Source organism: Phoenix dactylifera, chromosome 7 (genome assembly GCF_051530095.1).
Source record: "Phoenix dactylifera cultivar Ajwa chromosome 7, Ajwa_hap1_PhDact_Kaust_v1.1, whole genome shotgun sequence".
Classification (NCBI taxonomy): Eukaryota; Viridiplantae; Streptophyta; class Magnoliopsida; order Arecales; family Arecaceae; genus Phoenix; species Phoenix dactylifera.
Genome location: NC_143196.1, coordinates 20,287,491 through 20,309,392, shown reverse-complemented (window position 1 = coordinate 20,309,392; position 21,902 = coordinate 20,287,491). Strand labels below are relative to the sequence as shown.

The window sequence follows — 21,902 nt, the reverse complement described above, 5'->3', positions numbered from 1 at the left end:
TTATACAAATTGGCTACAATTCTAATAAGCATTCGAATAAAATTTCACCAAAGTAATTTAGGCATAGTCCATCTTCAGTTAGTATGAAATGTCTATCCTAATCTAAGGTGGCAGCACACTGCATCTTCTTTAAGCATGAACTATCTTATTTTTGCTTAGTGATCATGAAGAACAACTGTATAAACACCATACTTAAAATCACAGAATTTAAATATGGGATAAAATAAATATTCATTAAGATCAAAGATGTTCATACAATTCCAAGAGCAGAAATAAAATGATACAATAACCGTTGTGGTCCTTGTTAGGGCTTCATCCTGCCCTAGTGAAGAGATCAGCCCTTCATGTAGAAGTGGACGATAGCAGCACAGCAGGATGAAGACAGCATGACTGACTTCTTTCGAGGGAGGTGGCGGCGGGAAAGAAGAGAAGAATACGTCGTGATCATGGAAGAAGCTCCGGCTAATCTCCCCCATAACATTTCATTTTTTTTCTTTCCGTGGGAAGTTCTTCCCATAATACCCAAAATAATCTCTCTCCTTTTATTCTTGTGGGAACTCAACCTGAGAAGAGCTGCCATGGGATCCGTCTCCTCCTCCTTTTATAGCCTTCACCAGCCCTCTCTCCTCCCCTGTTCCGAGTGCAGATAAGGATGAACAGCTACGGGATAAGGCAGATGAGTCTGCTCCTTGATCCTTGGACGCGGTGGGTATCATGCGGATGAAGATTTGAGTCTATCGTGGCTGCTGAAGCAGGGGATGATAGATCACAATGGGATGAAGGTGGGTCACGAAAAATCTTTGGGAAGTTTGAGAATCCTTGGACGATGGGATAAGGATGGAGGCTGAACAGGGGAGTTGGAACGGCTGGGATTTGAAGCTTATCTGGAAGCTGATCCTATGAACGGAAGAAAGCTTGGGTTGTATTTGGATTTGGTTCATGGGATTATGGCTGAGATTGCTTTATTCCGATGCAGGGGATGAAGGTGCAAGCTGAGAAGATCTCGGACACTGAGATTTGAGGTTGGGAATGGATGGAACGCATTGTGAACGCGATGTGAACGCAGTGGATGAGCTTGGGACCAAGTTGTTTGGGATGCTCACGGGATGAAGATGAATCGCGGATGTAGGGGAAATCTAGGAATGATTTGGTTTGAGGTTTTTATTCAGCTTGGAACAGGCCAACGGCTCTGTTCTTTGGACGTGGAGGTTTGGTTTTGGCTGGGAGGAGTGGATGATGCCGCTGGGATCAAACACGGATGGCCAACCATGGGATCTATGGAGGCTGATCGCGAATGGGACGAAGGCTGGCTTGATCCGTGATGAAGATAAGATGAGCTGGGAGTTTTCCATGAATCGCGGACGCTGGGAAGCAATTTGGGATTTGGTTGACGGCTTTGGGATAAGGATGATAGGAAATCTGGAAGGCTTATCTTGACTGGGATCTAGCAGAAGAAGAGGAATACGTGGGAGATTCTATTTTTTTGGATTCGACTGGGAGAAGTGGTTTGGGATGTTCATCCGATTGGGAACAGGGGATGCTGGGATTTGTTCCAAAGAAGGGATAAGGATGCAAGCGGCTGGATGGAGCTGATGGGTATGCGGAGGGAGAAGAGGATCCGCGGATGATGGAATGCTGGGATTTGGGTTCATTCCATGGATCATGGGACTCTGTTTTGAAGCTAAAAGAGGGGAGGTAAAGGATGACGTGGAAGATGAACACGGGCGTGAGGGGAATGTCGGAAGAGTTGGAAAATGGCTTTGTTTTGAAACTGGGAAGCTTGATATATGGACACGGGATGGATTTCGTGGTAGAAGCTCACGGCTAGGGACTCGGAAGGATGAGATGATGTGAATTTAATTTGGCTGGGTTGGTTCGGAAGAGGGAAGACACTGGATTTAAGGGGACTTGGAATTCAGAAGAGATGAATTTGGGTCGGCTAGGAGATAATCCGGAAAGATGTTGTAATGTGGGATAATGAAACGGATCAGTGAGCTGGGATATTGGGAGATCAACATGGGATGGCTGGGATCAAACTTAAAGGGTGATGTGGATACGGGTTCAGCTGCAAATGCGACCTGCACACATTAGTTCAGACATCATCCCAATTAGTTCGACTTGACCTACACACATTAGACTCGACCAATAAAATCTGGCAAACTCGAATTATTTTTAATAATGCCATGATGAAGGGGAACACATTTTCTTATGTTTAAATTTAAAATATGTGCATAAAAATAATGATAAGTGTTATGAGTAAGATATTAATTTATGCATTATTTAGCAATTATCATACCCCCCAACCTACATTTTGCTAGTCCTCGAGCAAAATAAAAGCTAACTCACTTTCGCAGGAATCGCGATTGCATTTACCGTATGCAATAAGGCTTTAAACCCCTAGGCGGCCCTAGTGGACAAGTTTTGTCTCGTGAGGGTTTCCGGCGCAGCTACCCACAAACTACTGTCGAAAGAATTTATTTTATAAAATCTAATTTCAAATGCATAAGTGCCAAGAATTACAAAAGCACACAAAGTTTTAATTACTAAGTCAGCCCAAATCCTAGATCAGTATGCAACTTAAGTTGAAGTCATTAAGTTTCTATTAGAGAGTTGTAAGGCGTATTTATACTTGGGTGCTTGGTGATATCTGGACCATACACAAGCTAAGGCTTTAGATCCTCCAAAATACTGCTAAAACTAGTAGTTTCCAAGAATTAGTCAGGTAAGACCTAATCATTGATTCAAAATCATCCTATCTTGTAGAATTTCGAGAGTTGTGGATGTTTACTTTAATACCTCATGGGCTTTATCTGTAATATTCCAGTTTACTCGAATTTTTACAACGACGGCTTTCACACTATTATCTTTTCCAAGGTCAATATTATTTTCTCTTTTATATATATATATATATATATACTTTGATTTTGTATTTATAAATAAATTATGCACTTTTACTCTTGTGGTGATTTCTCCGTATAGTGAGCATTCAGTCAACAACTCCCACACCATATGGCATAAGATGTTGGGCATCAAGACTCCCCTACGGACCTATACTCGGATTCCTCATACAAGCCCGCTAACCTTTGACAATAGATAGCCCTTTTCGATGTACCTGACTAAATTCACCTCTTTTTTTTTTTCATAAATATGAGATAATAGTGAATTAGATAGGTATGATTCATCAGGACTCAAGGTTGCTACCAGACTTAACAATATAATGTTGAACCTAACCCTTAGAAGTGCAGGCCATGTGTGTTGTGAAATTCTAAAGTAAAAAAATTATCTTACAACTCGCTAAAAGAACTTTTAATAAAAAGAACTCAAATTGACTTACTCCTGACTAGTCATTGGACTTTTTAGATTTTATATACTTTGTGTGTTTATCATTTCAGTACTAAAGCATAGAAATTAGGTTTTTTTTAATGAAAAACTTATTCAAAAATACAAAAAATTTCTTCAAAAATTCGAATCCTATACCCCCCAACCTAGATCAGACATTGTCCTCAATATTTTTTTAATATTATATTTATTTTATTTTATTTTATTTTATTTTATTTTGGACGAAAATATGATGCATATGGAGGATAAAAGCATTTTACCGTAGTTGCATCAGTAATATAAGGGATCCTGGTAAGACATTGAAAAATGTAATAAGAAAAAAAATGCAAAAATGACCTACGAAAATTGGGTTGCCTTCCAACAAGCGCTAAGTTTAACGTCTTCAGCCAGACGCAGTACATCCTTAATTATCCCGATAAATAGGATCCATCAAATCAAGAGATTCAATCAACTGTTCATCTGCAACACATTCTATGTAAGGTTTCAATCTTTGACCATTGACGTTCAGAATACGACCATCACTGATGTTCTGAATTTCTATCGCACCATGAGGAAAAACCTTCCTAACTAAAAATGGACCATCCCACCTAGAGCGAAGTTTACCAGGGAAGAGATACAATTTAGAATTGAATAGCCAAACCTTTTGATTAGGCTCGAAAGACTTACGGTTAATGTATTTGTCATGAAAAGCCTTAGTCCTTGCTTTGTATATTTTGGCATTTTCATACGCCTCATTGCGTAACTCTTCAAGCTCGTTCAGTTGAAGTTTTCGGTTAGAACCAGCTACTGCCATATCAAAGTTAAACTTTTTAATGGCCCAAAAAGCTCTATGCTCAAGTTCTACCGGTAAGTGGTAAGTTTTACCAAAAATCAGTCGGTAGGAAGACATGCCAATAGGAGTCTTATAGGCAGTACGGTAGGCCCAGAGAGAATCGTTTAACCTCTGAGACCAATCTTTCCTATTGGGGCGTATTGTTTTTTCTAAGATGTGTTTTATCTTCCTATTGGAAACTTCAACTTGTCCACTTGTTTGGTTATGGTACGGGGTGGCAACTTTGTGGGTGATTGAATACTTGCGAACCAATGCTTCAAAAAATCGATTGCAGAAATGTGATCCCCCATCACTAATGATAGCTCGGGGTGTGCCAAAGCGACTAAATATATTGGTTTGTAAAAACTTAACCACAACCTTGTGGTCATTAGTCCTAGTGGCAACTGCTTCTACCCATTTGGAGACATAGTGTTGCCCAAGGTGACAAGCCAAGAGGGGGGGGGGGGGTGAATTGGTTTCTTTTAAATTTAAACTATCTTACTCAAGTCAAATAGATGGTTAGTAAGCTAAGGCAATTCACAACACAAACAACACAAAGTATAGTGGTTCGGTGCTCTCCTTAGCACCTACGTTCACTCCCCAAGCGACCCCTTGGAAATTCACTATAATCTCGCGGATTACAGTTGGATTGTTTTCCGGGCTCACAATCCAAAAACCTTTGTTGGTTTTACGGGCTCACCAACGAACCTTTACAATTTGGTTTTCCGGGTTCACCAAAAATCTTTGTTGGTTTTACGGGCTCACCAACAAACCTTTACAATTTGTTTTTCGGGTTCACCAATCAACCTACTTCGTTGGTTTTCCGGGCTCACCAACCAACCTTTACAAATAGTTTGACAAACAAAAAGAAAGATTCAAACTCCTAAATGAGCAAATGAAACAATATTAACTACAAAGAAGAGTTAGAAAGTATTTATCGCTTTGAAGTGGCTTTGCTCTTCTTTGTCAAGGATGCTTCACTCTTCAAGGGAGGATGGAGCTCTTGATGACTCTTTGAATTTGCTCAACCCCTTTCTTTGATTCTTGAATGAAGCACTTGAATGAAGAAGATTAGGGCACTTTTGTTTTCTTGTGTACTCTTTGATATCTCTTTCAAAAGTTCTTCTATCTGATGAATAGTGCCCCTTTAAATAGCTTCCCACATCCTTTGGACAAGCCCCAATGGTTAGATTTGAAAAACTAGCCGTTACTGACCTTGGGAAGGACAAAAAGTACATCTGCAGAATTAGCCGTTATGCTTCAGCCCGTGTTTGGGTCGGCTCAACCTGTCCTTGGGTCGACCCAACTTTCACTTGGGTCGACCCAACTTTCACTTGGGTCGACTCAAACATTCCTTGGGTCGACCCTCTCAGAAAACACAGAAACTTGAAATTCAGTCTTCCTTCCCTTGGGTCGACCCAACCATTCTTTGGGTCGACTCAAAGTTCACTTGGGTCGACTCAACTTCTTCTTGGGTCGACTCTCTCAGTAATTCCAGAGAACTATTTCCTGACTTCTTTTTCTGTTTTGCCTTTGGGTCGACCCTCTCAGGGTTTGGGTCGACTCAAGCTTGGGTCGACTCAACCACTGTTTGGGTCGACCCTCTCAGTAAATCCAGAGAGCCATTTTTCTGTTTTGTTTCAAGAATCTTGGTGTTTGGGTCGACTCATGCTTTCTTTGGGTCGACCCAACTCACTGTTCATCTGTGCCAATTTTGCAGAAGTGTGCCAAATGACTTCTTGATGTGCCGGGGTCGACCCAATCAATCTTTGGGTCGACTTAATCCACTCTTTGCTGCATCTCAATGTTAGATTCATTCAAATGAACAATGAAATATATCTATGTCAATTCATACAAATATACTGAGAGTAATGGACTTATAAATGAAGTATTGATTTAACTTATAACATACTCTAGATAATTGCTTGTTAATCATCAAAATAACACTATCATCCTCAATCTCCCCCTTTTTGATGATTACAAAATAAAGAGTATGAACCTATTGTTATTTGTCTTTGAAATCAGTTTTTGAAAGGGCTTAACTTGCTGAATTTCAGCTTTTCATATATAAGAGTGAAATCTCCCCCTATATCATTTAAATGTTGCCAATTTGACTTTTTGAATTGCTCCCCCTTTCATTTATAATTCATTAGCGATGAAACTTCAAAAATTTGAGAAAAAATATGAGTTTCAGGTTATGTATCGGGGTGCGAGAGGTGCGTGCCAAATTCTGAAATTTGATATAAATTTTTGACTTGATCATTTTCATTGTTGCAAATTGCTCCCCCTTAGATGTATATGCTTTCTTATATGATTTTCAATTTGTTTTACAAGTTATTTCTCTTTCTTTCTTTACTTCTCCTTTCTTTAACTTTTTTTACTTCTCCTTTCTCTACTATTCCTCTTTCTTTACTTTTACTCTTATCAATCTTTCTTTACTTACTCTAAAGATATCTTTACTTCTCCCCATTTTGTTACTTTATCTAATCTACAAAATCTTTACTTCTCTCCCCTAAGATCTTTACTTCTCCTAAAATAAATACTCTTACTTTACTTCTCCCCCTTTTTGTTATCATCAAAAAGATACATGGGAAAGATGCAATAAATAGCAAACTTCAAACTTCATTGATCAAAATAGGAACATTTTAATACAGTCATCCCCAAAATAAAAACAAATACAATGTTCCTCAATCAAAGTTTAAAGATACATGATAAAAGCAAAATACACATGAGAACTAGATATCTGGCCTAGGCTCTAAACATAAATGCTAAGATCAGCCTAGGGAGACTCTAACGGCTGGGATCTAGTCCTCATCCTCCTAGTGTATGTGGCGAGGGGAGGTCGTGCCTGGTGAGACTGTGTCTAGCGTGGAGCACGACGAGCTGGATGACTCTGTGCCGAAATCTCTGACTCAGCAGCCTGTGGCACAGATGGTCCATGGGTCTCTCTCTCTCCGGAGTGCTCCTATCTGCTGCCTCAGATCACTGATATCAGCAGACATGACATCCAACCGGGCGTCCAATCGGCTCGTCAGCCCGTCAGTGATAGTCCTCGCCTGAGCTGACATGAGCTCAGTCATCCTGCTCCAGAACTCATCCGTATCTCTCGGAGGAATGGATGATGATGGTCCAGCCTCTGAAGGTGCAGGAGGATGATCCATATGCTCCTCATCCTCATCCTCTGGTGCATCTCCCTCTGGTGCCTCACCTTGAATGCCTGCTCTAGTGTGAATCCACTGCCCGTTCACTTTCTCATATCCCATGCGTATAAGTGTCCGTGCAGTGTATGTGTCAGTATGATGCAGACTCTTGGATGCCTCCTCCTCGAGAGCTAAACCGTGCTGTCGAAAAATCAAGGTGAGTATCATACCATAAGGTAGTGATACCCTGTTGCTGCACATCACCTTCCTCATCTGTCTCAGTATCATGGCCGGAAGATTTAGGGGAATCCCCTGAATCATACACTCCATCACTGCTAGATCTCGCTCTGTGATGAGATCGAGTCTCCCGGTCTTTGGAAATAAAATCCTATTTATTATACTGAGCAGTAATCTCATTTCAGCGGAAAGAGAACTAGCTATTACCTTCGTGGAAAAGTCGAAGTTCTCATTTTCCATGATCAACTTTAGAGCTCTCATTTTGTTTTCTAGCTTTTCCGGAGTGGCTCCTATGCAGGGTAGATGAAGTAGCTCACTCAAGCTCTTCTCGGAAACTCGAACTCGAACCCCTCGAACTTCCGAAACAAGCCCTCTCATACCAGTTTTGAGGAAGGCATAGAACTCCTGAACCAATCCGGGGTAGATTACCACATCTAGGGAGCAAAGATACTCCCAACCTTGCCTTTGGATCCATTCCCTCAACCGAAACCCTTCTTGATCAAAGAACTCGAAATGGATCCTTCTTCCCGTTGTAACCGGCCTTCCCGCAAATCTTGCAAGTATCACTGAGGGGGAAGGAGGAGGAGGGGCCTCCGCATGTGCCTCACGTCGTGGAGACACGGGAGATGGCTCCGTAGGTTGCCTTTCCTCCCGTTGAATCCGTGTGACTCTTCCGGATCTCTTGGCTACGGCTCTTTTGGGTCCCATTTCTCTAGGATCTCAAGGAAATCTACTGTTTGGAGATGATTGGAGAAGATTTGAGAGTGGGAAAAAGGATTTTCGGAAGAGGACAAAGGGTAAACAGTGCCCTAGATATGCTCTCGGGTCCCCTTTTAACAGTGGGGTCCCGACGTTGGGTCGACTCAAGATTTTTCTTGGGTCGACTCAACGTTGGGTCGACCCTATTCTGGGTTGGGTCGACCCAAGTGCAGAATTTTTCTTTTTCTCTTCCTTTTTGCTTCTAAAAATTTTCTTTGCTTCCAATCCTTATAACTTCTTTCTGGGACAATGATACATGAGTAAGGAATCTATAGATAACAAGTTTGACTCATGTTTCATGGGATTTTAGAAATTAGAGGAATGTATCATGAGACTACTAGCTCCCTTTTATATTTCTTCAATAAAAAGGATCACATATGCCTAATTCCCTCCTTAGCATGCAGAATCTATCTTCACTCAATGGTTTCGTAAATATGTCGGCTAATTATTTTTCAGTGCATATATGCTCAATACATATATTTCCATTTTGCACATGATCCCTAATAAAATGGTACCTTATTTCTATGTGTTTGGCTTTAGAGTGCTGAACTGGATTTTTAGTAAGATTGATGGCACTAGTATTATCACACTTAATAGGAATATTATCTAGTTTAACTCCATAGTCCTCTAATTGTTGCTTAAGCCATAATACTTGAGCACAACAACTACCAGCAGCTATGTATTCAGCTTCAGCTGTGGACAGTGCCACTGAATTCTGCTTTTTGCTGAACCATGATACTAAGTTGTTTCCTAAGAATTGACATGTGCCACTTGTGCTCTTCCTATCTAATTTGCATCCGGCAAAATCAGCATCTGAATATGCAAACAAATCTAGACATGAGTCTCTTGAGTACCATAAACCTATATTGGTAGTTCCTCTTAAATATCTAAGGATTCTCTTAACAGCACTTAAATGTGACTCCTTAGGATCGGATTGGTATCTAGCACATATTCCTACACTAAATACGATGTCGGGTCTACTAGCAGTAAGGTAGAGCAAGGATCCAATTATTCCTCTATAGAGCTTAATATCAATACTCTTCCCTTTTTCATCTTTGTCTAGCTTACTAGTAGGGTTCATTGGAGTGCCAACTCCCTTATGATTTTCATTCCCAAACTTCTTTAGTATTTCCTTTGTATACTTAGTTTGATGAATGAAAATGCCTTCTTTAGTTTGTTTGATTTGTAATCCTAGAAAGAAGCTTAGTTCTCCCATCAAACTCATTTCAAATTCTCCATGCATTAAATCAGCAAATTCTTTGCAAAGAGTATCATTTGTGGCACCAAAGATTATGTCATCTACATATATTTGTACCACTAATAGATTTTTGTCCTTTCTTTTGAGAAATAGAGTTTTATCTACATTTCCTCTACTAAAGTCATTATTAAGCAGAAATTTGCTTAATCGATCATACCAAGCCCTAGGTGCTTGCTTTAATCCATATAATGCCTTATGTAGTTTAAACACATGATTTGGAAATTCATGATTCTCAAAACCTGGAGGTTGTTCTACATATACTTCCTCCTCAATAAAACCATTTAAGAATGCACTCTTCACATCCATTTGATATAATTTGAAATCCATAAAACATGCAAATGCTAGAAGTAATCTAATAGCCTCTAATCTAGCTACAGGAGCAAATGTTTCATCAAAATCTATTCCTTCTTCTTGATTGTATCCCTTAGCTACAAGTCTAGCCTTATTTCTTATAACTAATCCATTTTCATCTAATTTATTTCTAAATATCCATTTTGTTCCAATTACTGAATTATGCTTTGGTCTTTCAGTTAATGTCCATACATTACTTCTTTTGAATTGATTTAATTCTTCTTGCATGGCATTTATCCAGTTATTATCTTTTTCAGCTTCTTCATAATTCTTAGGTTCTAATTGTGAAACGAAAGCAAGCTAATCATTTAAATTCCTAAGAGATGATCGAGTTCTTACCCCTTGAGATGGATCACCAATGATTAAGTCTTTAGGATGTCCATGTGCATACCTCCATTCTTTTGGCAAGTTTTGGGGTTGTGGTGGCACGCAATCATCTCCCTTATCTTGATTTGGCACGTCATCAATATTCAACTTTTCAAAGTCGATAATTCCTGTATCATCATCAACAATATTTTCTTTCCTAGCAGACTCACTATCAGACTCATCAAATATAATATTGACTGACTCTTCCACTACTAAGGTTCTTTTATTGAATACTCTGTATGCCCTGCTAGATGTGGAGTATCCTAACAAGATATCTTCATCTGACTTGGCATCAAATTTACTTAGATCCTCCTTGCCATTGTTTAAGATAAAACATCTACATCCAAACACTTTAAGATATTTAGCAGTTGGTTTCTTATTCTTCCAGAGTTCATAAGGAGTTTTCTTGGTTATAGGTCGTATTAAAACTCGATTTAGAATATGGCAAGAAGTGTTTATAGCTTCAGCCCAAAAGTACTTTGGAAGATTTGACTCACACAACATTGTGCGTGCCATTTCTGCCAATGTCCTATTTTTTCTTTCAACAACCCCATTTTGTTGAAGCGTTCTGGGTGCTGAAAATTGATGTGATATTCCATTTTTAGTGCAAAATTTTTCAAAGTGTTGATTTTCAAATTCCGTACCATGATCACTTCGAATTGCTACTAAGGTGAGTTTCTTTTCATTTATGATATTATTATATAGTTTCAAAAATTCTGAAAATGCTTCATTCTTATGTGCCAAAAATGAAACCCATGTATACCTTGAGAAATCATCAACAATAACTAGTCCATATTTCTTCCCTCCTAGACTTGTAGTTCTAGTAGGTCCAAATAAGTCCATGTGTATGAGTTCAAATGGTCTAGTTGTTGATACTACATTCTTCGATTTGAAAGATGATTTAGTTTGTTTTCCCAATGAACATGGTCCACATATTTTGTCCTTTTCAAAGATCAGTTTTGGCACATCTTTTATTAATTCTTTCTTAACTAGTTTTGATATTAATTCCATACTAGCATGTCCTAATCTTCGATGCCAAAGCCAACTAGTTTCATTTTTCTTTTCTTCATTAGTAATTAAGCATAAACCATTTTTCTTGCCTAACTCATGAAGATCTACTAAGTAAATATTTCTTTGCCTTTGTCCTACAAGTACAATGCTATTATCTTTAGGATTAGTGATTATGCATACAGATGCTTCAAATGTAACTTTAAACCCTTTATCACAAAATTGACTTATGCTAAGAAGGTTATGTTTCAAACCCTTAACTAATAAGACATTTTCTACAAAAATAGATGGAGCAATGAAAATTTTACCCTTTTCAATGATATGCCCTTTACCATTATCTCCATAAGTTACTACTCCACCCTTCTTTGATTCCAAGGTGACAAATTGATCTTCGTCACCGGTCATGTGTCTTGAACAGCCGCTATCTAGATACCATCGTTTTTCCACTTTATCAGCTGCAAGACACACCTGCAATCAAGATCAAGAAGAAACTTTAGGTACCCAAACTAAGTTGGGTCCTTTAGGGTTCTCTCCATGTTCCTTTTGGAACCCAAACTTTCTTGAATTTAATCTTTTGATTATAACTTAACTTGTTTTGACTGGACTTTCTAAAGTTACATTCATATGCTCTATGTCCTAACTTATTGCAGCAATAGCAAGTAATATTTTCACTTTTAGCTTTTACAAAAATGTTCTTTAAGAATTTTTGTTTCCTATTCGTTCTATATCCTAAACCGGCCTTATCATATACAGCTTTTTGGCTATCAAGAATCAAATTTAATTTGGTAGAACTAAGAGTAAATTTATCTACCAATGATTTATATTCTTCAGCATCTTCTTTTAGCTTGATATTTTCAGCAATTAGATTCTTGGTTTCATTTGCAAGTTTTCTATTTAATGTTTCACAGTTATGTGACAGCTTTAACTTATCTTTGATAAGAGATTGATTTTCTTCTTTTAGAACTTTATTTCTATTAATTAGTTTCTTATGTTCTTCCATGAGTTCTAAGAATGCATCATGTAATTCATCAACAGTAAAATCACAGTCAAGTTCAGAATCTACCTCATCGTCATTGGCCATATAACACATTTGGGCCATCTCTTGATGATCTTCCTCCTCTGAGCTTGATTCCTCACTTTCACTCCATTCAGCCATGAAATTTTTCTTTTTCAACTTTCTTGCCATCCACTTCAAATCTGGGCAATCTATCTTATAATGCCCGGGTTTGTTACACTCATAGCAAATGGGAGTTTCTTTTTTCCTTTTCTTTGTCCTTACCCTTTTCTTTGCTTGAGTTACCTTTAAGGAAGGGTTTCTTTTTATGGAACCTATTCTTACCTCTCATAAATTTTCTGAATCTTCTCCGAAGCACAGCCATCCCTTCTTCATCGATTTCTTCATCATCATCCGAATCTTCCGATTCAGTTAGTTGTTTAGGAGTGGTAGTCTTTAGAGCAATGGGCTTTCTTCTCTTGACCTCATCTTCTGAATTTTGCCTCATTGTCAACTCATGGATCATGAGTGATCCTAGAAGCTCCTCTAACTGTAGTATGTTGAGGTCCTTTGCTTCTTGAATAGCGGTTACCTTGGCCTCCCAATTTCTTGGTAGAGACCTGAGAATTTTTCGCACCAAATCATAGTTAGAGTAAGATTTTCCTAAACTCTTAAGCCCATTTATAATGTCAGTAAAACGAGTAAACATTTCAGTTATGGACTCAGTAGATTCCATTTTAAACAATTCATACTTGTGTACTAATATGTTTATCTTTGACTCCTTAACTTGATTGGTCCCTTCATGTGTGACCTCAAGTCTGTCCCAAATTTCTTTGGCAGTAGTGCAAGTAGATATTCTATTAAACTCATTTACATCTAATGAGCAGTAAAGTACATTTATAGCTTTTGCATTTAACTGTGCTAATCTTCTATCACTTTCATTCCAATCCATTTCTGGTTTGGGTATGATAGTGCCCTCTATGTTAAGTGTGGGTGTGTGAGGTCCTCTAGTGATGATTTGCCATAGTTCATAGTCTGAAGCTTGAATGAATATCCTCATTCTAGCTTTCCAATATGTGTAGTTTGTGCCCTTAAATAGAGGTGGTCTATTTGTGGATTGCCCCTCACTCATAGAACATCCCACTTGGGTTGTCATGATCTTTAACTCTTGATTGTGAGATCAATGAGTACTATTAGAGCACCTTGCTCTGATACCACTTGTTGCCCAAGGTGACAAGCCAAGAGGGGGAGATGAATTGGTTTCTTTTAAATTTAAACTATCTTACTCAAGTCAAATAGATGGTTAGTAAGCTAAGGCAATTCACAACACAAACAACACAAAGTATAGTGGTTCGGTGCTCTCCTTAGCACCTACGTCCACTCCCCAAGCGACCCCTTGGGAATTCACTATAATCTCGCGGATTACAGTTGGATTGTTTTCCGAGCTCACAATCCAAAAACCTTTGTTGGTTTTACGGGCTCACCAACGAACCTTTACAATTTGGTTTTTCGGGTTCACCCAAAACCTTTGTTGGTTTTACGGGCTCACCAACGAACCTTTACAATTGGTTTTCCGGGTTCACCAATCAACCTACTTCGTTGGTTTTCCGGGCTCACCAACCAACCTTTACAAATAGTTTGACAAACAAAAAAAAAGATTCAAACTCCTAAATGAGCAAATGAAACAATATTAACTACAAAGAAGAGTTAGAAAGTATTTATCGCTTTGAAGTGGCTTTGCTCTTCTTTGTCAAGGATGCTTCACTCTTCAAGGGAGGATGGAGCTCTTGATGACTCTTTGAATCTGCTCAACCCCTTTCTTTGATTCTTGAATGAAGCACTTGAATGAAGAAGATTAGGGCACTTTTGTTTTCTTGTGTACTCTTTGATATCTCTTTCAAAAGTTCTTCTATCTGATGAATAGTGCCCCTTTAAATAGCTTCCCACATCCTTTGGACAAGCCCCAATGGTTAGATTTGAAAAACTAGCCGTTACTGACCTTGGGAAGGACAAAAAGTACATCTGCAGAACTAGCCGTTATGCTTCAGCCCGTGTTTGGGTCGGCTCAACCTGTGCTTGGGTCGACCCAACTTTCACTTGGGTCGACTCAAACATTCCTTGGGTCGACCCTCTCAGAAAACATAGAAACTTGAAATTCAGCCTTCCTTCCCTTGGGTCGACCCAACCATTCTTTGGGTCGACTCAAAGTTCACTTGGGTCGACTCAACTTCTTCTTGGGTCGACTCTCTCAGTAATTCCAGAGAACCATTTCCTGACTTCTTTTTCTGTTTTGCCTTTGGGTCGACCCTCTCAGGGTTTGGGTCGACTCAAGCTTGGGTCGACTCAACCACTGTTTGGGTCGACCCTCTCAGTAAATCCAGAGAGCCATTTTTCTGTTTTGTTTCAAGAATCTTGGTGTTTGGGTCGACTCATGCTTTCCTTGGGTCGACCCAACTCACTGTTCATCTGTGCCAATTTTGCAGAAGTGTGCCAAATGACTTCTTGATGTGCCGGGGTCGACCCAATCAATCTTTGGGTTGACTTAATCCACTCTTTGCTGCATCTCAATGTTAGATTCATTCAAATGAACAATGAAATATATCTATGTCAATTCATACAAATATACTGAGAGTAATGGACTTATAAATGAAGTATTGATTTAACTTACAACATACTCTAGATAATTGCTTGTTAATCATCAAAATAACACTATCATCCTCACATAGTTAATCCCGACAAGAATGTATTCAAAACCAAAAGAGCGCGGGAAAGGACCCATGAAGTCAATACCCCAGACATCAAAGATTTCTATAATTAAAATCAGGTTAAGTGGCATCATATCTCTACGGATGATTGTACCTATTCGCTAGCATCGCTCACAAGTCTGACAAAAATTGTGAGCATCTTTGAACAATGAGGGCCAATAAAATTCACTTTGTAAGACTTTAGCTGCAGTTTTTCTACCCCCAAAATGTCTCCCGCAGGCTTGGGTATGACAAAAATCAGGAATACTCTGAAATTCACATTCAGGCACACATCGACGGATTACTTGATCAGGGCAATACTTAAATAGATCGGGGTCATCCCAAAAGTAGAACTTAACTTGCGAAAAGAATTGATCCTTGTCCTGTTTAGACCAATGATCGAAAATTTGTCCTACGGTGAGATAGTTCACTATGTTGGCAAATCAAGATGTTTTCACTTGTTGTACCTCAAATAATTGTTCATCTGAAAAGGAATCATGAAGTGGTGAAATGTTATGAGGAGGCTCGAGAAGTATTCTAGACAAATGGTCTGCTACAATATTTGTGGTACCTTTCTTATCACGAATTTCTAGATTCAATTTCTGTAACAACAGAATCCATCGAATTAGGCGAGGCTTGGTGTCCTTCTTTGAAAGGAGGTACCGGAGAGCAGAATGATCAGTGAACACAATAACCTTGGACCCTAAGAGATAGGACCGAAACTTGTCCAGAGCAAATACTACAGCTAGTAATTCTTTCTCAGTAGTGGTGTAATTCAATTGTGCATCTGAGAGTGTCTTACTAGCATAGTAGATGACGTGAGGTAACTTATCTAGTCGTTGCCCTAAAACCGCCCCAATGGCATAGTCAGAAGCATCACACATAAGTTCAAATGGAAGGATCCAACTGGGAGGTTGTATGACAGGTGCTGTAGATAACTTAGATCGGAGTTTTTCAAAGGCCTCTTTACATGCTTCATCAAAGACAAAGGGTGTATCCTTGGTAAGGAGATTGCACAAGGGCCTAGAGATTTTGCTGAAGTCTTTAATGAAGCGACGGTAAAAACCAGCATGGCCAAGAAAAGAATGGATTTGTTTCATAGATTTGGGTGGAGGAAGATTAGAAATAAGATCAACTTTTGCTTTATCTACCTCAATACCCCTTTTGGATACAATGTGTCCCAAGACTATACCCTCTTGAACCATGAAATGGTTCTTTTTCCAACTTAGCACTAGATTGGTATCCTTACATCTTTTTAGAACCAGAGCTAAATTATTGAGACAATCATCGAATGAAGGGCCAAAAATTGAAAAATTATCCATGAATACTTTCAGAAATTTCTCTACCATGTCAGAAAAAATTGCCATCATACATCGTTAAAATATCGCGGGTGCATTACATAATCCAAATGGCATTCTCCTATACGCAAATGTCCCAAATGGACAAGTGAAAGTGGTTTTCTCTTGATCATCGAGATACACAACTACTTGGTTATATCCAGAATAACCATCTAAGAAACAGTAGAAACCTTGACCGGCTAGCCTTTCTAATATTTGGTCAATAAAGGGCAAGAAAAAATGGTCTTTCCTAGTCATGGAGTTTAGCTTTCTATAGTCAATGCAAACACGCCAGCTAGTGGTCGTGCGTGTGGGCATCAACTCTCCTTCTGCATTTTCAACCACAGTAATGCCGACTTCTTTGGTACTACTTGAGTCGGACTCACCCAATTGCTATCAGAGATAGGGTAAATGATTCCAGCATCAAGCAACTTCGCTGCTTCTTTCTTGACCACCTCTTTCATGTTAGGATTGAGTCTCTTATGCATTTCACGGGTCGGTTTTGCATCTTCTTCTAGGTGAATTCGATGCATACAAATGGATGGGTCAATCTTCTTCAGATTGGTTATGGACCATCCAATTGCATGTTTGTGTTCTCCTAGCACGCTCAAAAGTTGACTTTCCTATTTGTCGGATAGGTCAGCCGCGATGATTATAGCTAGGGTGTCTTCTGGTCCTAGAAAAACATACTTAAGCGTTATCGGAAGTGGCTTTAACTCAAGTTTGGGAGGGGACTCGATGGAGGGGCACTGTGGCGCACTAGAAAGGGTAGGAAGAGGTTCATATCGGATTCGCCAAGGATGAGAATTTGTGGAAGACGGATGTCGAGCAGGACATTGACTTCTTCTATGGCCTTGTCTAGATCAAAATTATCAATATCGAAATGGGCTAAGCATGCTTCCAAAGGATTATCTGCCAGAATATAGGAAAGGGCTTTTTCTACAAGATCATCCATTTTGTCTACTAGGAAGCACTCATCTTTCCTTGCGGGTTGATCAGAGGCATGGAATACATTTAGTTTGACTTTCACGTTCCCAAAAGATATATCCATCATCCCAGTTCTACAGTTAATACATGCATTGGCTGTAGCTAAGAAGGGACGACCAAGAATCATACGGATCTGTTTCTTAAGATTCAGCACAGGTTCCATATCAAGGACAATGAAGTCGACTGAAAAATAAAATTTGTCTACTTTGACTAAGACGTCTTCAATTGTTCCTCGTGGTATTTTAACAGATCGATCAGCCAATTGCAGGAACACCAAAGTAGGCTTCAATTCACCTAATTCGAACTTCTCGTAGACTGAATAAGGAAGAAGGTTAACACTTGCCCCTAAATCTAATAGTGCTCGATCAATAGAATTGTCTCCTACCACACAAGAGATGGTAGGTGCACCAGGATCTTTGAACTTTGGAGGGGTTTTGTGCTGGAGGATGGAGCTCACTTGTTCAGTTAGAAAGACCTTTTTAGTCATATGTGTCCTAAATTTTCGTTTCTGGGTACAAAGGTCTTTGAGAAATTTGGCATAGGATGGAACTTGTTTTATGGCATCAAGGAGAGGAAGGTTGATTTTGACTTGTTTAAAGACCTCCATTATTTCTTCCAAGGAAGTTTCTTTCATGCCAAAGGGAGAAGGTGCTTTCAGACATTGAGGGAAAGGGGCCTTCAATGTAAAAGGTGTGGTCGGTAATGAACTAGATGGCGACAAAGACGAGTTTGGGTTCTCTTTAGGCACAGTCACACTCCTGTCTTCATTTTTCTTATGTTCTTGTTCTCCAACCTTATTGTCCACTATACGTCCACTTCTTATGGTAGTCATGGCATTAGCTTGTTCATGGTGAACATCATTTGGATGAGTCTCTTGAGCCATGTATTGTCCCCTCGGGTTATTCACTAGTTGGCTCGGAAGCTTGCCTTCCTCTCTCTTATTTAGTGCACTCGCTAGCTGCCCTAGCTGGGTTTCTAATTTGGCAATAGACTGGGTATAGGAGTGCAACAATTGTGTATTAGCTTCGAGTCCTTGAAGGGCAGTTAAAACTTTTTGCTCAAAAGCCATATCTCTTTGGGGTGCTGGAGGAGGGACATGTTGAAATTGTGAATAGTGAGTAGGAGGACGGTTTGGATGAACATTCTGGAACGGTTGAAAATTTTGGGAATAGGGTTGGGCAGTATTCGAAGCTTGCTACTTCCAAGAAAAATTTGGATGATTCCGCTATCCTGGATTATATATATTGGAAAATGGGTCATTACCCGGTGTGGGCTGTGTTTGAGCAGCATTGATGTGTTCTTGCACGAGTTCGGAAAATTGGGGTGCTGAAGGGCACTCATGAATAAGATGCGATGGGTTAGAACAGATAGCACACACTTGTGCTTGGGAAGAGCTAACGATATGTCCTCCTATCATCAGTTGGTCAATCTTATGGGACAATGCATCTACCTTGCTAAGACAGGTCCATAGAATGCCTTATTTCACAAATGGTCTCTTTTCTTTGAGAACTTGGGGGTGCTTGACGAGAACAGGAAGCATGGTGGAGGAAGTTTTCATTGAGATTTTTAAATAATTTCCATGCTTCATGTTCAGTTTTAAGCATGAAAGTCCCCCTGCATGTAGCATCGATCATCTGACGGTTTCGTTCAGTCAATCTGTCATAGAAACATTGCACTAGCTGCCATTTAGGTATTTGATGATGTGAGCATTTACGGATTAGGTCCCGAAATCTCTCCAGGTTTCATGAAAGTCTTCTCCCTCAGTTTGGAAGAAGCTTGTGATGGCACGTCTCAACTGGTTCGTTCTTCCTATGGAAAAGTATTTTTTAAGAAATTCTTGTTGCATTTGATCCTAGGAACGAATCGAATTGGCTTCTAAAGAATTCAGCCATTGCTTGGCTCTATCTTTAAGGGAGAAGGGGAATAATCTAAGTTTTAGAGCATCATCAGTGAAGTTCTGAATCTTGACAGTGGTGCAAATCTCAAGGAATTCATCTAGGTGTTTATATGGATCTTCGTTGGTGAGCCCATAAAAAGATGGGAGTATTTGGATCACACTAGACTTTATTTCATATTGTACAGCTGCTACCTCAGGTAATCGAATGTAAGATGGAGAAGTGTAAATGGTGGGAGTAAAGTACTCTCTCAGAAGTTTGGGTTGTTATTCAGCCATCTCAGGAGGTGGGGATGATTCTAATGTTCTGATCTCAGCTCGAAATTCCTAAGGGTCCGTTCTATTTCAGGGTCAAAAGGCAATAGGTCACGCACTCTAGAACGACTCCCTTGCATAAGCTAATACTTGATCAGTCAAGCATGCAATAAAAGAAAAACATATCAAATCCTTGTATTTGCCCTAAAATCACTAGACAGCTCCTAACTGGTTTGAAGAGGGCACCTAAGCCTCCAATCCGGTCTAATGAATTGAGTTGACTAGGTAAGCTCCCAGGTAAGTGGGGGGGTCACGATGCGTTCGCAAAGGTCCCACTTAAAAACCACTTGCCTCGAACAGATGAACTGTCTCCCTTAAGGGACAAAGCTTGCCTAGACATCAACTGAGCCACAGAGCGAAATTGGTAAAACTTTCGGTGATCTTCGTTCTATTGAGCTCGAATGTCCCTAGGGGCCAATGTCTAATTGATTTTAATTGAAGTGATAGCTATGTGAGAATTGATTCACCTAATTTAGGCAAGAATCTGGTGATGAAATCCAGTTCTTATCTTGTTGGTGTGATTGCCCTTACTATGTGCGGATTAATTGCTGTATGTGTATCAAGCATGCATTCACACTTTTGCTGAAATTAAAATCAAACAATCACCACAAAATTTCAATCTAATTGGAAATCAGTTTAAATAAGAAAGGTTTAAAGGTTACCAAAAGAAATTTTTCCAGCAATTTTTTTATTTTTTTAGGCAAACCTCTACAGCATTCCTTTTCCAGCAGTTTCCTTTTTGATCGTCCCAGACTTGCTCTTCGATTCCTGATCAAATAATACCAAAAGAAAAACCAAAAATTAGTAAGAGAGAAAAAGGAGATAAGTAAAGTAAAAAAAATAGAAAATATTTTTATTTTATTTTAGATATATATATATATATATATATTGAAAGTTTAATTTATGAAAAGAAAAACAACTATGCTAGCAATCCCCGGCAACGGCGCCAAAAATTGATAGTCAACTTTAAAGACCACGCAATAGCACGTATCCGGTAGGATAGTGATTACGGGTATCGATCCATAGGAATTGGGATACAGTTGTTTTTTTAAAAAAAATATTTAAAAAGAAAGTTTTGGAAGACTATTGAACTAAATAATTTAAGAAAAATGTACTTAAAAATGATATGAATAAAAGAACCTAGGGCAAGAAATTCACCACGAACATAGCAACAATGATTAATTATTTTTTTTCATTCTTGGATTTTTATGCAAATTGGCTACAAGCCTAATAAGCATTTGAATAAAATTTCACCAAAGTAATTTAGGCATAGTCCATCTTCAGTTAGCATGAAATGTCTACCCTAATCTAAGGTGGCAGCACACTGCATCTTTCTTAAGAATGAACTATCTTATTTTTACTTAGTGATCATGAAGAACAACTGTATAAACACCATACTTGAAATCACAGAATTTAAATATGGGATAAAAGAAATATTCATTAAGATCAAAGATGTTCATACAATTCCAAGAATAGAAATAAAATGATACAATAACCGTTGTGGTCCTTGTTAGGGCTTCATCCTGCCCTAGTGAAGAGATCAGCCCTCCATGTAGAAGTGGATAATAGCAGCACAGCAGAATGAAGATGGCATGACTGACTTCTTCCGAGGGAGGTGGCGGCGGGAAAGAAGAGAAGAATACGTCGTGATGATGGAAGAAGCTCCGGCTAATCTCCCCTCATTCCATTTCATTTTTTTCTTTCCGTGGGAAGTTCTTCCCATATTACCCAAAATAATCTCTCTCCTTTTATTCTTGTGGGAACTCAACCTGAGAAGAGCTGCCATGGGATCCGTCTCCTCCTCCTTTTATAGCCTTCACCAGCCCTCTCTCCTCCCCTGTTCCGAGTGCAGATAAGGATGAACAGCTACGGGATAAGGCAGATGAGTCTGCTCCTTGATCCTTGGACGTGGTGGGTATCATTTGAGTCTATCGTGGCTGCTGAAGCAGGGGATGATAGATCATAATGGGATGAAGGTGGGTCACGAAAAATCTTTGGGAAGTTTGAGAATCCTTGGACGATGGGATAAGGATGGAGGCTGAACAAGGGAGTTGGAATGGCTGGGATTTGAAGCTTATCTGGAAGCTGATCCTATGAACGGAAGAAAGCTTGGGTTGTGTTTGGATTTGGTTCGTGGGATTATGGCTGAGATTGCTTTATTCCGAAGCAGGGGATGAAGGTGCAAACTGAGAAGATCTCGGACGTTGAGATTTGAGGTTGGGAACGGATGGAACGCGATGTGAACGCAGTGGATGAGCTTGGGACCAAGTTGTTTGGGATGCTCACGGGATGAAGATGAATCGCGGATGCAGGGGAAATCTGGGAATGATTTGGTTTGAGATTTTTATTCAGCTGGGAACAG

At 39.4% G+C, this 21,902-nt stretch overlaps 1 long non-coding RNA gene across 1 annotated transcript; it reads right to left on the bottom strand.

Annotated features, from left to right (window-relative positions):
- Positions 1-214: 214 nt before the first annotated feature.
- Positions 215-20,304, bottom strand: LOC120108077 (uncharacterized). Its single transcript, XR_005509588.3, has 2 exons — positions 20,203-20,304; positions 215-2,078 (listed from the first exon to the last, which is right to left on the bottom strand). It is a non-coding gene; the product is annotated as an uncharacterized LOC120108077 (long non-coding RNA).
- Positions 20,305-21,902: the final 1,598 nt, after the last annotated feature.